Genomic DNA, 15,273 nt, shown 5'->3' on the forward strand with positions numbered 1-15,273 from the left:
GACTTTGAGCCAGCATCTATTGAAGAGGCTCTTGCTCATCCGAATTGGCGACTTGCTGTTCAGGCTGAATACGATGCGTTGCTTGCTAATTCTACATGGGAACTTAGTCTTTTTCCTCCTGGCCGAAAGGTGATTGGGTGCAAATGTTTGTTTAAGGTAAAGAAAAATCCTGATGGAACAATTGAACGACGAAAGGCACGTTTGGTCGCCAAGGGTTGTTCACAGATACCCGGTTGTGATTTTCAAGAGACCTTCAGTCCAGTGGTCAAACCTACCACTATACGACTCATTCTGTCAATAGTTGTGTCACGTGGACGCCATCTCCGGCAAGTAGATGTCAACAATGCATTTTTAAACGGAGATTTGACTAATGAGGTTTTTATGCAGCAACCTCTTGGCTTTGTTCAAAATGGTCCGAACGGTGAAAAGCTGGTCTGTCGTCTGACAAAAGCTTTGTATGGCTTATGGCAAGCTCCTCGTGCCTGGTTTAACAAGTTAAAGCAGTTTCTAGTGTCTACTGGTTTTGTTCTATCTAAATCTGATGTGTCGTTGTTTGTCAAAGTTACCTCTTACGTTACTCTTTACGTACTTGTACTTTCTATGAGGATGACATTGTTATTACAGGTAGTGCTGTTGACGAGATAAACTGTTTTGTTTAACAGTTACACAACAAGTTTGCTTTAAAGGATATGGATGATCTGCATTATTTTTTAGGCATTGAAATTAGTCGATCTTCCTCTGGCAGTCTTCATTTAAGTCAACAAAAAATACATCCACGAGCTTTTTGATCGGAGTTCTATAACTAATGCTAAAGGTGTGCATACGCCGATGGTCAGTTCATCCATGCTGTCTAAAGATGAGGGCGAACTTCTTGCTGATCCAACTGAGTATCGCAGTCTGGCTGGAGCACTTCAATATGTTGTTTTAACACGCCTGGATATTGCTTATGCGGTTAATAGGATCTGTCAGTTCATCCATGCTCCCACTAAAGTGCATATGGTGGCATTGAAGCGTATTTTGCGACATCTACGTGGTACTCTTTCTCATGGCCTGATGTTTCGTCGTTCTGATCTTCTGTCGTTGGTAGGGTATGCAGCTGCAAGTGATATTGCCTGGCTTGTGTCTTCATTGACAGAACTCAAAATCTGTTCGGTGGATCCTCCGATGGTATGGTGTGATAACTCTAGTGCCCAAACCATTGACCGTTTCTCTCTTTACTCGGTTTCGTCATCTTCTTCGGATCATACCACTCGAGTAAGTTGGGTGAATGTTATCCTAATATAAATACTATAAATACTGAGGTGTTAAAAATTATTAAGATGGTTAGGTGTTGATAAAGTTAGTTTTATTGTTAAGGGTTGTTTACAGCAGTTAGATCTCTCCATTGTATATATACTATGACTATGTACTGGATCAGGTAACTAAGAAATTAAGAGAGTATTACCTTCAGATATTTCTCTTTTGTTAATTCAGTATTTGTTGAGTTTCTATCACCGATTGATCCCGACTCCCAAGAAGCTTCCGGCGTTCCGTGGGGTTTAACAGTAACACCGTTTGCCGCAAAAGATGAGAACGATCAAGCGCCGGTGATACGGGGTTGCGCGCGGACCAAGATCGAGTTGCCAAGTCACGAGAAACTCCTACGAAAACCCTAAACAATTAGATCTGAAACGAAACAGAAAATTAAAAGATTAGATTTTTGAATTTTCAGATCTGAAATAAAATCCCCAAATCAGCAAAGAATCAAATTGAGAATAGAAATAAGTGTTAGGGTTCTTGAAACCCTCAAGGAGATTGTGATTCTGCCCAATTGAACACCAAGATAGTTTTCCCCAAATTTTGACAATCTAATTTCACCCAAAAGAGTATGGAAAAACCCTAGAAATTGGGGATTTTTGGGCTGATTCCTTAAGATAGAAAAAGGCTGAAAACACAATAAGAACAGAAAATAGATTAGATAATGATCCAGCACAAGTAGAAATAAAGAAAGAATTGACAGTAAGAAATTAAAAGATAAGTCCTAAGAAGCCTTGAAATCCCGAAAGATCTCACAACTCCCTTCAAACGGCTCTAATCTCCCCTCCAAAGAATATCAATGGCAAGAAGAAGGTTGAAGATGGCTCCCACAATCAAAAAGATTGTTAAAACAACTTCTAAAGAAAACTCAAGAGAAAATCCTTGAAGAACTCAAAGAGAATTTTCACTCAAATCAAATCTGAAATTTTCAATGTAATTGTAATGTAATGTAGGGTGGCTGGCCAAGCCATATAAATAGGCCTTTCAAATGTTTTCCTAATTTAATTAGAACACTAAAACTACAACTAAAAAAAACTCCTAATTATTTTAATATGGAAATTCGGCCAAGGGTCTTTTATTTGGGACTCTTGGATAAACATTTAAACTAAGTAAAATAAATAAATAAATAAATAAAAATAAAACTTTACAACTTGGGCCACTTTGACAATTTGGCCTGATTTTCAACTAAGTATGGGTGGATTTTTTGATTGGGCTTGGAATCTTTTTATTGGGCCTTGCCCTCAAGAATTTGGACTTGTGATCCATCTCCTACCGAAATTGAATCGTTGATGCTCGTAATGGAGATCCAATGCGCTTTGGCTGCAAGATTTGGTGTCTTGGACCAAGATTCCCAATATTTGAAATCTTGATTTTCCCTTTCTTTTGTGTACGCATCTAAGGCCTTACTAACAAACTCCTGGATGGTCCCATTTAGTTTGGAACGCATTTGTCGGGCCTTTGATCTCGTATCATTCCCCCCTTCCTCAAAAAGATTCGACCTCGAATCTGAAAAATCAAATGGGGACAAGTCAGCCACATTAAAAGTAGAACTTACATTGTACTCACCAGGTAGATCAATTTTATAGGCATTATCGTTGATCCTCTCGAGTACTTGGAAAGGCCCATCGCCCCTTGGGTCCAACTTGGTCTTTCTTCTTGCAGGAAATCGTTCTTTCCTCATATGGACCCAAACCCAATCTCCGGGTTCTAGGACAACCCGTTTGCGCCCCTTGTTTGCTTTGTTGGTGTTGGCATCATATGTTTTGGCTATTCGTTGCCTAGCCTGCTCATGTAAGGATTTCACCAACTCAGCTTTCTGTTCACCATCTAAATTAACAATGTGTTCAAGTGGTAATGGCGCAAGATCAAGTACTGTTAGTGGGTTAAAACCATAAACAAGTTCAAATGGAGAATAACCAGTTGTAGAATGAATAGATCTATTATATGCAAATTCAACAAACGGTAGGCATTCTTCCCAATTTCTAATGTTCTTTCCCACAACAGATTGTAATAAAGTCCCTAAGATCCGATTAACTACTTCGGTTTGGCCATCAGTTTGGGGGTGACATGTAGTGGAATAAAGTAATTTAGTACCAAGCTTACCCCACAATACTTTCCAAAAGTGGCTAAGAAATTTGACATCTCTGTCAGAAACAATTGTTTTAGGGATGCCATGAAGTCTTACCACCTCTTTAAAGAATAAGTCTGCTATATGTGTAGCATCATCTGTTTTGTGACAAGAAATAAAATGTGCCATCTTTGAGAACCTGTCAACAACAACAAATATACTATCTCTTCCTTTCTTATTTCGAGGCAAACCTAGAATAAAGTCCATGGATAAATCTACCCAAGGTGAAGTAGGAATCGGTAAAGGAGTGTAAAGGCCATGAGGCATTACCTTAGATTTTGCTTGTTTGCATGTAATGCACTTGGAACATACCTTTTCCACATCCTTCTTCATATGTGGCCAATGGAAGTGTTCTTGCAATATGTCTAGTGTTTTGGCCACTCCAAAATGTCCCATTAATCCCCCACTATGGGCTTCATGAATCAACAATTCTCTCATGGAACACTTTGGTATGCATAACCTGTTTAAACGAAAAAGAAAGTCATCTACAAGATAAAATTTTTCAAAAGCAGTATGTCCACAATTCTTATAGATATGGCTGAAATTAGTATCATCATCATATAACTCTTTAATATGTTCAAACCCTAAGACTTTAGCATTCAATGTAGTTATTAAAGTATATCGTCTAGACAAAGCATCTGCGACTACATTATCTTTACCTGTTTTATATTGAATCACATAAGGGAATGTTTCAATGAATTCTACCCATCGGGCATGTCTTTTACTCAACTTACCTTGTCCCTTTAACCATTTAAGAGACTCATGATCTGTATGTATGACAAACTCATTAGGCAGCAAATAATGTTGCCATACTTGAAGTGCACGAACTAATGCCAATAGTTCTTTGTCATAAGTCGAGTAATTTAACTGTGCACCGTTCAATTTCTCACTAAAATAAGCAATAGGTTGCTTATCTTGCATTAAAACGGCGCCGATTCCAATTCCTGAAGCATCACACTCAAGTTCAAAAGTTTTAGCAAAATCAGGTAATTTAAGCAAAGGAGCAGAACATAACTTAGCTTTTAGAGTTTGAAAAGCTTTTTCTTGGGTTTCACCCCATTTGAAACCCACTGATTTCTTTATAACTTCAGTCAATGGGGTAGCAATAGTAGAGAAATCTTTCACAAATCGTCTATAAAAACTGGCTAAACCATGGAAAGATCTCACCTCAGTTACCGATTTAGGAGTCGGCCACTCCTTAATTGCCTTAACTTTGTCCTCGTCGACATGAATACCTTGAGCACTAACTATGAAACCTAAGAATATTAGTTTATCACAACAGAATGTGCATTTATCAAGGTTGGCAAATAATCTTTCAGTTCGTAGAATATCCAAAACGGTTCGAACATGGAAAACATGATCATCTAATGACTTTGAGTAAATTAAAATATCATCAAAGTAAACTACTACAAATTTACCCAAATGTAGCCTCAAAACATGATTCATTAATCTCATAAATGTACTAGGTGCATTAGTAAGGCCGAAAGGCATAACTAACCATTCATACAATCCAAATTTTGTTTTAAAGGCTGTTTTCCATTCATCCCCTTCCCTCATTCGAATTTGATGATAACCACTTTTTAAATCAATTTTTGTAAATATTATTGAACCATGTAATTCATCAAGCATATCATCAAGTCTAGGAATTGGGTGTCGATACTTTACCGTTATCTTGTTGATTGGGCGACAATCAACACACATACGAAACGTACCATCTTTCTTTGGCACCAATAAGACAGGAACAGCACAAGGACTTAGGCTCTCACGAATGTACCCTTTGTCTAGTAATTCCTCCACTTGCCTTTGCAATTCCTTTGTCTCCTCGGGATTGCATCTATAGGCTGGTCGATTTGGGATTGAAGCTCCGGGTACTAAGTCAATTTGATGTTCTATCCCTCGTAAAGGTGGTAAACCTTTAGGGGCCTCACTAAAAACATCCTCATAATCCTGCAAAAGAGATTGAAACACACTAGGCAAATTTTCGTTAATGTTAGATAAAGATAAATAATTTTGCCTAAACCTCACAAGGATACAAGGCTGTTTATTAAGTAGGGCTCTCTTCACATCTTTTTTTGTTGCCAAAAGATTTTTTCCGCTCATTTTACCACTAGAGGATTCACTCACCTTTGGGCTTTTTAAATTTTGACTTTTTCCACTACTATTAGCCTCTTTTCTCTCTGTCTTTTGTACTTGCTCTTTCTCCCTTACCCCCTCACAAAATTTTATCATCCTCAATTGATCTTTATATACATCAGTAGGATTTAAAGGAGCAAAAGTGAATTTCTTGCCTTTAAATACAAGGGAGTATCGATTAAGTTTACCTTGGTGTGTAACATCGTGATCAAATTGCCAAGGTCGTCCAAGGAGCAAGTGTGCCGCATGCATGGGGACTACATCACACCATATGTCATCCTCATAATTGCCGAGTTTAAAAGTGACCAAGGACTGTTTCGTAACTTTAACTTCGGAACATTCATTAAGCCACTGAAGGTGATATGGCTTAGGGTGTTTGGTACAAGGCAACTTTAAAGAATCCACCAAATAACTACTCACTACATTCGAGCAACTACCACTATCAATAATGAGTGAACATAAGTTACCTTTAATAAAACACCGAGAATGGAAAATATTGGCCATTTGGCTATCATCATCTTTCATCTGAATGTTAAGGGTTCGACGAACTACAAGGCATTGAAAATTAGCAAAGTCCCCTTCCTTTGGTGGTTCGACCAACTCGTCGCCATTAACACTGTCATCCACAAGGTCTGGCATATCTGGATCTGTATTATCAGAGTCGGAAGTGTACTCACCGTTATCTTTTAGAAGAAGTAATCTCGTGTTAGGGCATTCTCTACTATATTGACCACGCCCTTTGCACTTAAAGCATTCAATCTCACGAGTCCTCTTCGCACTCGAATCACCTAAATTGGGTTGCTTAGAAGGTGTTTGCGTTTTAGCAGGAGCCTCTTTTTTCCAATCTGATTGTTTACTTCCATTACTCAAAGAAGACTTGTTAGTAACAAAAGGTGGTTTTGAACTCTTAAAATCAGAATTGGAATTGTTACCTCGATAATATTGTGAAGTAGAGAAGGACCCAAACCTTTGTTCCTTTAATTGTTGCTCGATCTCAATGGCTTTGTGAACTGCTTCTTCCAAATCAATGTAAGTTTGTAGCCTCAATGTATTAGCTATCGGCCTGTTCAAACCATCAATGAATCGAACCATAGTTGTTTCTTCATCTTCCTCCACATTAGCTCTCTGAATGAGCATCTCCATCTCTTTAAAATATTCATCCACCGTCCTACTACCTTGGATAAGTCTTCTCAACTTTGTTTTAATTTCTCTATAGTAGTGAGGTGGAATAAACCTTTTACGCATAATCTGTTTCAACTCATCCCATGTCGAAATCTCACCTTCATAATTCCGATGGCGGTTTACCCCAAGTTGAGTCCACCAACTTAATGCATAATCAGAAAATTCCAATGTTGCTAATGCTACCTTTTCATCATCCGGACATTTATAATACCGAAACATGAGTTCAATCTTAGATTCCCATTCACAATAAGCGTCAGGATCATTCTTACCACGAAATTGGGGAATTGTGAATTTCGGTTTTGCCAAAGAAGGTTGTCCACGATCATGAGAATCGTCATCCATTCTAGGGACACGTCGAGGGCCGCGCCTATGGGGCTGGTTATTCCTATCTTCCCTGATTGGATCTTGATATTGAAGTTCTTGATTCATTCGTACCTCATTCAAAGTAGTATTCAATGCTTGAAGGGTAGCATTTATTTGTGTGATTGCAACAGTGTGTCCTTCTAACTGTTGTTGGACTTCCATAAGTGTATCATTATTATCACCTTTAGACATCTTCAAAACCTGTAAAAAATAAACACTCAACACTCAAAAATAAAAGTTAGCAAACCTCACCATTAATCACTCAAAAAGAAAATTCAAATTCTCAATGAGGTCGAATTCAATCTTGTGAGTTCTTTATCAGAGTTTATATCAACCAATTAGAGAGTGTGAACCAAACTACCAAAGAATCCTAATTTGCACTAGGATGCCAAAAACTGACGAGACACCAATTGATTCGTGTTGCACCGAGGAAGAAGTTGTGCACACGTTTAAATCCTACTAACACAAGAAACAAGAAGGTGTTAGATAACGTAAAGGAAGAATAAAGGTAAACAAATGAAAACCTACAGCTAAGAATCAATAAAAATTGCTGAAAACAGAAAACCCGAAAAACTGCGGAGTAACTTGACAACTTCGTTCGAGGTGTTCCCGATCTCCAAAAATCAAGAAATTAAATCTGGAGTGTCCTTATATATTGAATTTTTGATCTGGAAATTTTGGGCACCAAATTCAACCCGCTGAATCTTTTTTTTAAATTTTTATTGAATTTCGTCTTTTTTGATTTTTTTGACTTTTTTGACTGATTTTTTTGCGGGAATAATTTTTTTATATTCAATCACAGTGCCAAAAACATGTATGTAAAATTTCAGATCAATCGGACAACGTTTACCCACTCAAATGATTTTTTTTTGAACAATTTTTCTAGGTAAAACTGCTGTTTATGCTTTAAAAAAATAGAGATCAGTTTAGAAATCAACCAAGAACACCCAAAACGCCCAAAATCTGATACCAAATGATACGAGGTTGCGCGCGGACCAAGATCGAGTTGCCAAGTCACGAGAAACTCCTACGAAAACCCTAAACAATTAGATCTGAAACGAAACAGAAAATTAAAAGATTAGATTTTTGAATTTTCAGATCTGAAATAAAATCCCCAAATCAGCAAAGAATCAAATTGAGAATAGAAATAAGTGTTAGGGTTCTTGAAACCCTCAAGGAGATTGTGATTCTGCCCAATTGAACACCAAGATAGTTTTCCCCAAATTTTGACAATCTAATTTCACCCAAAAAGAGTATGGAAAAACCCTAGAAATTGGGGATTTTTGGGCTGATTCCTTAAGATAGAAAAAGGCTGAAAACACAATAAGAACAGAAAATAGATTAGATAATGATCCAGCACAAGTAGAAATAAAGAAAGAATTGACAGTAAGAAATTAAAAGATAAGTCCTAAGAAGCCTTGAAATCCCGAAAGATCTCACAACTCCCTTCAAACGGCTCTAATCTCCCCTCCAAAGAATATCAATGGCAAGAAGAAGGTTGAAGATGGCTCCCACAATCAAAAAGATTGTTAAAACAACTTCTAAAGAAAACTCAAGAGAAAATCCTTGAAGAACTCAAAGAGAATTTTCACTCAAATCAAATCTGAAATTTTCAATGTAATTGTAATGTAATGTAGGGTGGCTGGCCAAGCCATATAAATAGGCTTTTCAAATGTTTTCCTAATTTAATTAGAACACTAAAACTACAACTAAAAAAAACTCCTAATTATTTTAATATGGAAATTCGGCCAAAGGTCTTTTATTTGGGACTCTTGGATAAACATTTAAACTAAGTAAAATAAATAAATAAATAAATAAAAATAAAACTTTACAACTTGGGCCACTTTGACAATTTGGCCTGATTTTCAACTAAGTATGGGTGGATTTTTTGATTGGGCTTGGAATCTTTTTATTGGGCCTTGCCCTCAAGAATTTGGACTTGTGATCCATCTCCTACCGAAATTGAATCGTTGATGCTCGTAATGGAGATCCAATGCGCTTTGGCTGCAAGATTTGGTGTCTTGGACCAAGGTTCCCAATATTTGAAATCTTGATTTTCCCTTTCTTTTGTGTACGCATCTAAGGCCTTACTAACAAACTCCTGTATGGTCCCATTTAGTTTGGAACGCATTTGTCGGGCCTTTGATCTCGTATCAGCCGGCCTATGGATTGGACGGACATCTTTTGCCTCGATGCGAGAATTGCTATGCTTACTTCAACACTTATTGTGAACTCGACCAATGGGCCTGGAATTGTTCTCTTTGCAGCACACTCAATGGTCTCTCCGCTCAAGCCATTTCCAGATACTCTCATCCTCAGTCGTGTGCCGAAATGATGTCGTCCTTTATCGATCTCGAGTTGCCTTGAAAGTGTAATTTGGTTGCTGAGAGGAAAATGAGGAAGAAAGTGGGGCATACTGAACTGAAAATTTTATTTTTCTTATTTCTATGTAGTGGAAGGATCGGAGGACCAAATGTTGCACGCTCGTCCGGTGTATGTTGCTGCCGTTGATTTGTCGTGTGAGATACTTGGTTACTTTGCTATATTTTCATTTTGGCGTTATTAATTTTAATTTTTTTTATACATGGCAATTATATTTATTTGAGTTTCAGTTAGATTTATAGTTGGTACTGAATTCTAGGGCAAAATTGGATCTTTTAGTTGAGATTGCAGTTTTTTTTTTTTTCTTCATGCAATTTTTTGTTTGGATGAAATTTCGTGAGTTTTATAATCTTGAATGATAAAGGTGTTGCTTTTAAACTATTATAGTTAAGACTCAAGACCAATTTAGGACGAGAAAAATTCCAGATTTCTTATTCTGGTTCTTGACCCTTATACTTCACATGCGGAGTCCATGCATTACAGTAGTTATTATGAATATGAGGATACTGAGTAGTTATGACAGTTTAGTAAGATCACCATTTTGCTATCTCTTTTATTTTGCATTTTATGTGTGAGAAAAATGTGTGAAAAATATGTGTTTACTTAGCTCGTAGAAGGATGTTCAGAAGGAAAAAAAAGTTACCGAGTTACTACCATAGTTTGACTTTAGCTCAGGTGTTCCCTTAATGTTTTGGCAGTTGTAATGCATGATCATCACCTCTTTATGTTCATGTTTCTAGATTTCAACCTACATAAACGGGGCAAGCTTAGCCATCCTTATCACTGGTTATAAACTATTTCTGTTCTATCTGCAGCTTCAGAAGAATTTTTGGAGCTTACTAAAAGTGCATTGCAGGCAGCATTGGAAGGTTCATTTTTGGTGGATAAAATGATTCATTGATTCTGTTTCTCCTGCTTTTTTCCCCTTTGAAGGTTGATTCTTTTCTTCATATTCTTTTCTATTGCAGCTCTTGCACCTGGGTCACTTTTTGGCCTAGTGACTTTCAGCCACAAAATAGGGTTATACGATGTTCAACGACCTATACTTGTTGTAAAAAATGTTTTTGTCCATCAGGATACAGAGGGCATCTTACCAATCGAGCTTGAAGATGTCATGCCTTTGTTACAATTTTTGGCTCCAGTATGTATTCTTAATTTCTAGATTCCTTCATTTTTCTCCTCAGCCATTGCCTTAGGTAGAACATACGTTGTGTTTTGATTTGCTGAATGGGATACTGAGGAAATGGAATGGTTATTTTGTAAGAATAGAATTAGGAAGGGACCGTGCATAAGTTTGTATGTGGTATAACCTTTGCTGTTTGAGCCTTTCACTTAGAATAGTGTTGTTTATCCTCATTTATACTATCAAATCATGTAATTTTGCGATCACTATGTACCAGTCTTCTAAAATAAAAAACCTATGCAGGTTGAAACTTGTAAGGATCGCATTACATCAGCACTTGAAACTCTCAGACCAATTACTTCATGGGAGAGAACCCCTGGGGCAGGTCAAGTGTTAGATGGTATGTTGATGGGTGGTCGTGGTTTTGGTGCAGCAATGGAAGCACTTTGCAATTACTTTGGATCAGAATATGGAAATACATTTGCATTAGGTGTGAGAGAAACCATATGATTTGCATGCGCCTTTAATCTCATTTGTTCTTTTCATCACATATGTCTAAAAAATGCGGTACATGCTATTGTCTTCTCTAAAACGCAACTGCAGCTAGAGTCTTTGCCTTTCTCTCTGGACCTCCCGATTATGGACCTGGGCAACTAGATACAAGAAGGTATGGCGAGCAATATGCTAGTAAAGGAGAAGATGCAGACTGTGCTTTGCTTCCTGAGCAGACACCGTTCTACAAAGATCTGGTATCTTTCATTTGAATTTTGTATTATCTCATCTTAGTCATGTGGATTGGGAAAATGTAGCATTGACAAATGTTGCAGGCTGCTGTGGCTGTTCAAGCAGGTGTATGCGTGGACATTTTTGCTGTTACAAATGAGTATACAGATTTGGCATATCTTAAATTTCTTAGCATAGAAAGTGATGGCTCTTTGTTCTTATATGCAAATACAGATGATTCAACACTTCCTCAGGACATGTTAGTACTATAAGTTCCTCTAATTTATTCTTTTTTAAAGATGACAAAGTATATGTTTGTATGGATACTTCATATCTACTTGAGTTAATTATATGGATATTCCATTTGAGTTCTGCTATTGATCTTACTTTGCATGTACCGAATGCTAAGTCGACCATATGCTTTTAATTGCGTACTAAGATTGAGGAAATCTACTGAATTCAAGCCTGGCCACTCTGTAAGTTTTCCTCTTTCTACTTTCAAATTTTCTTACTGGGGAAATATCATCTAATAATTTTTGATTTGTCACTTCTTTCAATCCCACCTTTTGCAGTATGGTCACTTCTTCCCGGATCCACAATATGAAAATGTTCAGCACATCATTTGTTGTGATTCTTTTGCAACATATGCTTATGATTTGATTTCACTAATAATGTTGGATTTTCCAGGTATTAATTACTCATTACAATTTCTTTCTTTGGCTGCCACAGTCAATATTACTAGTTTTTTTTATTGTTGAATCTGGTGGACATACATTCTGGACTATGTTGCTTTGGAATGCAGGGACTTCGTCTGGCATAGAATCTTATAGCTTAGTATTCTACTTTCTTTGAGTTCTCTTGATTCAATAAAATATATTCATTATGCACAGATTTGTAATATGTAAATTGTTACAGATTATACAATGTTATTATTATTATATATTTTTTTCTCATTGTACTAGTTTCTTGCCTGCACCAGATGGGCCCACCTAAATGCTTGAAACATGCTCCCTTTAAGTGTTTTGTGGTTGTGCTACCTTTTTTTGTTGATAGCAATTTGTGGAGCGTTACTGTTATATTATTTAGATATTTTAATCTCCTTTTTCCTTTGCAGACATTCTTCTGAACTACCTATAGTGCAGATTGCATTTCAGTACGCTGTTGTTGTGCCCCCGAGGAAATCTCGAGTTTAGGATTGGTGTCTTCTAGTAGGAATATTGGATATTCTGTTCTTAAATTACTCTTGCCAGATTTGAGCTTTACAATCAAACTGTGAACTGTTTCATTCCTGATGACATGGATATAGGCTCATCTGCATGATCAAGGACCGAGACTGGTTTATTATCATTCATAACTAAATCTTCTTGAAGTCCAAATTATTAACCATAATCGACATATTTTCTACTTGGAGCTATTTTTGGGCTTAACTTAATATGTTATATTTTTATTCAGAGGCAAGCATTCTCTTAAACGACGACTTAGAATACGAACCCTGCAGTATGGAACAGCTCAAAATATTAATGACCTTTATGATAGTGTTGATCCTGAACCGGTTCTATCTTTACTTGTTCACAATGTCTGCCTTCTTTCTTTCCATCTCTTTCAGACGTGTATGCTTATGCATTTTATTTCCAAGTACCATCTCTAATTATTTATATACATAATGTTCCAAAAGTTATATTAGCCTCTTTGGAGCAAGGAGTTAGAGAGGGCAGGATGTTGCTTCATGATTGGCTAGTAATCCTCACAGCTAAATATAATGAAGCTTTTAAACATATCCAATACAAGAATGGAAGTAGTTCAATCACTGCTCAGATGGATGTTACATTCTCACAATGCCCACAACTGCAACCTTTGCCTCACTTGGTTTTTGCCTTGCTTAGAAATCCCCTTCTGCGCTTCCATGAATAAGATGTTCACCCTGACTACTGGATTTACCTGCTATGTCTTTTCAGGTATATGCCCTTCACTGTATCCACTTTCAATCGTGCTGTTGAATCTTTTGGAGGCACAAGCTTTTGAGCCTTTAAATTCACTTAACTAATGGAAGATTTAGTCTTGAAGCTATCTTTAGTATCAATATCATACTGTAAACTCATCCTAGCAGATTACTTGGGAGTTTCACTGACCTCATGTTTTAATGTTCGTCCTTGTTAATTTATATTTGATTATCGCATAAAAATCTTATGGATTTTATCCTGATAATTAACAATGAAATATTCTCCCATATACCTGGTGCAGTGCACTGGAACCAAGTTCTCTTCACCATGCCATCTTTCCAATGCTAACATCATATTCGACACCAGATAAACAAGCTTATCCTCGGCACTCACTCAGTCGTGCTGCTTTGATCTCGAGCGGGAGTCCAATATTTTTCCTTGATGCATTTACAACTCTAATTGTCTTCTACTCATCTACTGCAGACCCTAGCCTTCCTTTTCCTCCACCCAATGACTGTAAGTTCTTCTATCATTAGTTAGTGCTTTCCCACTTGCTTAGAAGTTGATTCTTAAGAGTTGAACTGGAAGTTTATCAACCGTGATTTCTTCTGAGGCAAGGGTTTGTTGCGGTCTACGATTAACAAACTGAAACAAGACCACTGTATTACACCCAAACTTGTTTTTATCTGGGGAGGGCAGGATGATGCCACAGTGCTTGAGTACTATCTTATCGAGGAGCAGGATGTGGATGGAAGTGGCCTAACCAGTGTCATGGGCTTTGTTTCCTTCCTTGAAGATATCCCCCAAAGCGCGTTGGAGTACATGAAATAGAAGATTTTGAACCGGTTCTGTAATTTGATCCCAATGCAAATAGAAATATACATTTGGCTAGAGGCATATGAATCAGCAGACAAGGAATGGCTAAATGCTGACATGGACTTTTTTTGTAGTTCAGCTCTCTTTGGTTAAAGAAGATAGAGGTGTCTCGTACACCATTTTTGAAATGAGCGGTTGTTGTCATTGTTTATACAGGTATGTTCATTTTTTTCTTAAAAGTCCTCGTTTTCATGTTCTAATACCTATCTAATATAGGTGTCAACATGAGTACTTAACAAAAAGTCCGGGTTACATGGATCATTGTACTTATTCCCTTGTTCATTACCAAATTCCAGTACTCCCCAAACCAAATGGTTGGAGTTGGTATTAGAGTTTAATTTGTAAAACATAGATAGATGTAGGCATTGAGCTAGAAACCATTTTTTTTGGTTAGAACATCAAATACATATGAACTAAGCGGTGGTAGTTGGTGTGGCATTTTTGTTCATGTTGATTGAGAATCAAGGCAATTGGAGTTTTTAATTTGTAATTTCCATGGAACCCCCGCTTCAAATTTCTAGTGAACTGTTTGTATTCTTTGTAAGTAGGATATTGGATTATTAGATTAGATATTGTATTAAAAATGACACAATATAAATATAAGAATATGTAAAAATTTATAATTACAAATTGCAAATGTATCTGAACTTATACAGAATCTACGTATAAAAGTTGCATGAAGACAATATGTACACATTATTTGTCAAATGTTCTATAAATAAAATATATACAATTTTCTCTTAAGTACAGAAATCTGAATGATTTAACATATGCGATTGCATATTAAATCTTGGTTCAATTTTATAAATTAATTAATAAGCTTTTGCATATTTTATTATTTTATGCGTGTAAAGTTCCAGTTGTTATAATCTTATCTCTCTAATTTTTGACCAAAAAGAAGATTCCGCTTAGAGTAAATATGAATAATTTCTCAAAGTTCTCAACCGCTAAATCTCTTTAGTTTTAGAGGTTATTATCAAGAGGAGATCGTATTTCGACTCTAACATTAAAAATATATGATTAAATTAAACATTAACAATTACATATTTTTATTTATTAAAAAAAACAATATTTTTCTTTCAAAAAAAATTAATAAAGTCACACATGTAATCAATTTGATTGTTTAT

At 36.6% G+C, this 15,273-nt stretch overlaps 1 pseudogene; it reads left to right on the forward strand.

Annotated features, from left to right (window-relative positions):
- Positions 1–828: 828 nt before the first annotated feature.
- LOC107960870 (protein transport protein SEC23-like) lies at positions 829–14,274 on the forward strand (annotated as a pseudogene).
- Positions 14,275–15,273: the final 999 nt, after the last annotated feature.

Source organism: Gossypium hirsutum, chromosome A05 (genome assembly GCF_007990345.1).
Source record: "Gossypium hirsutum isolate 1008001.06 chromosome A05, Gossypium_hirsutum_v2.1, whole genome shotgun sequence".
Lineage (NCBI taxonomy): Eukaryota > Viridiplantae > Streptophyta > Magnoliopsida > Malvales > Malvaceae > Gossypium > Gossypium hirsutum.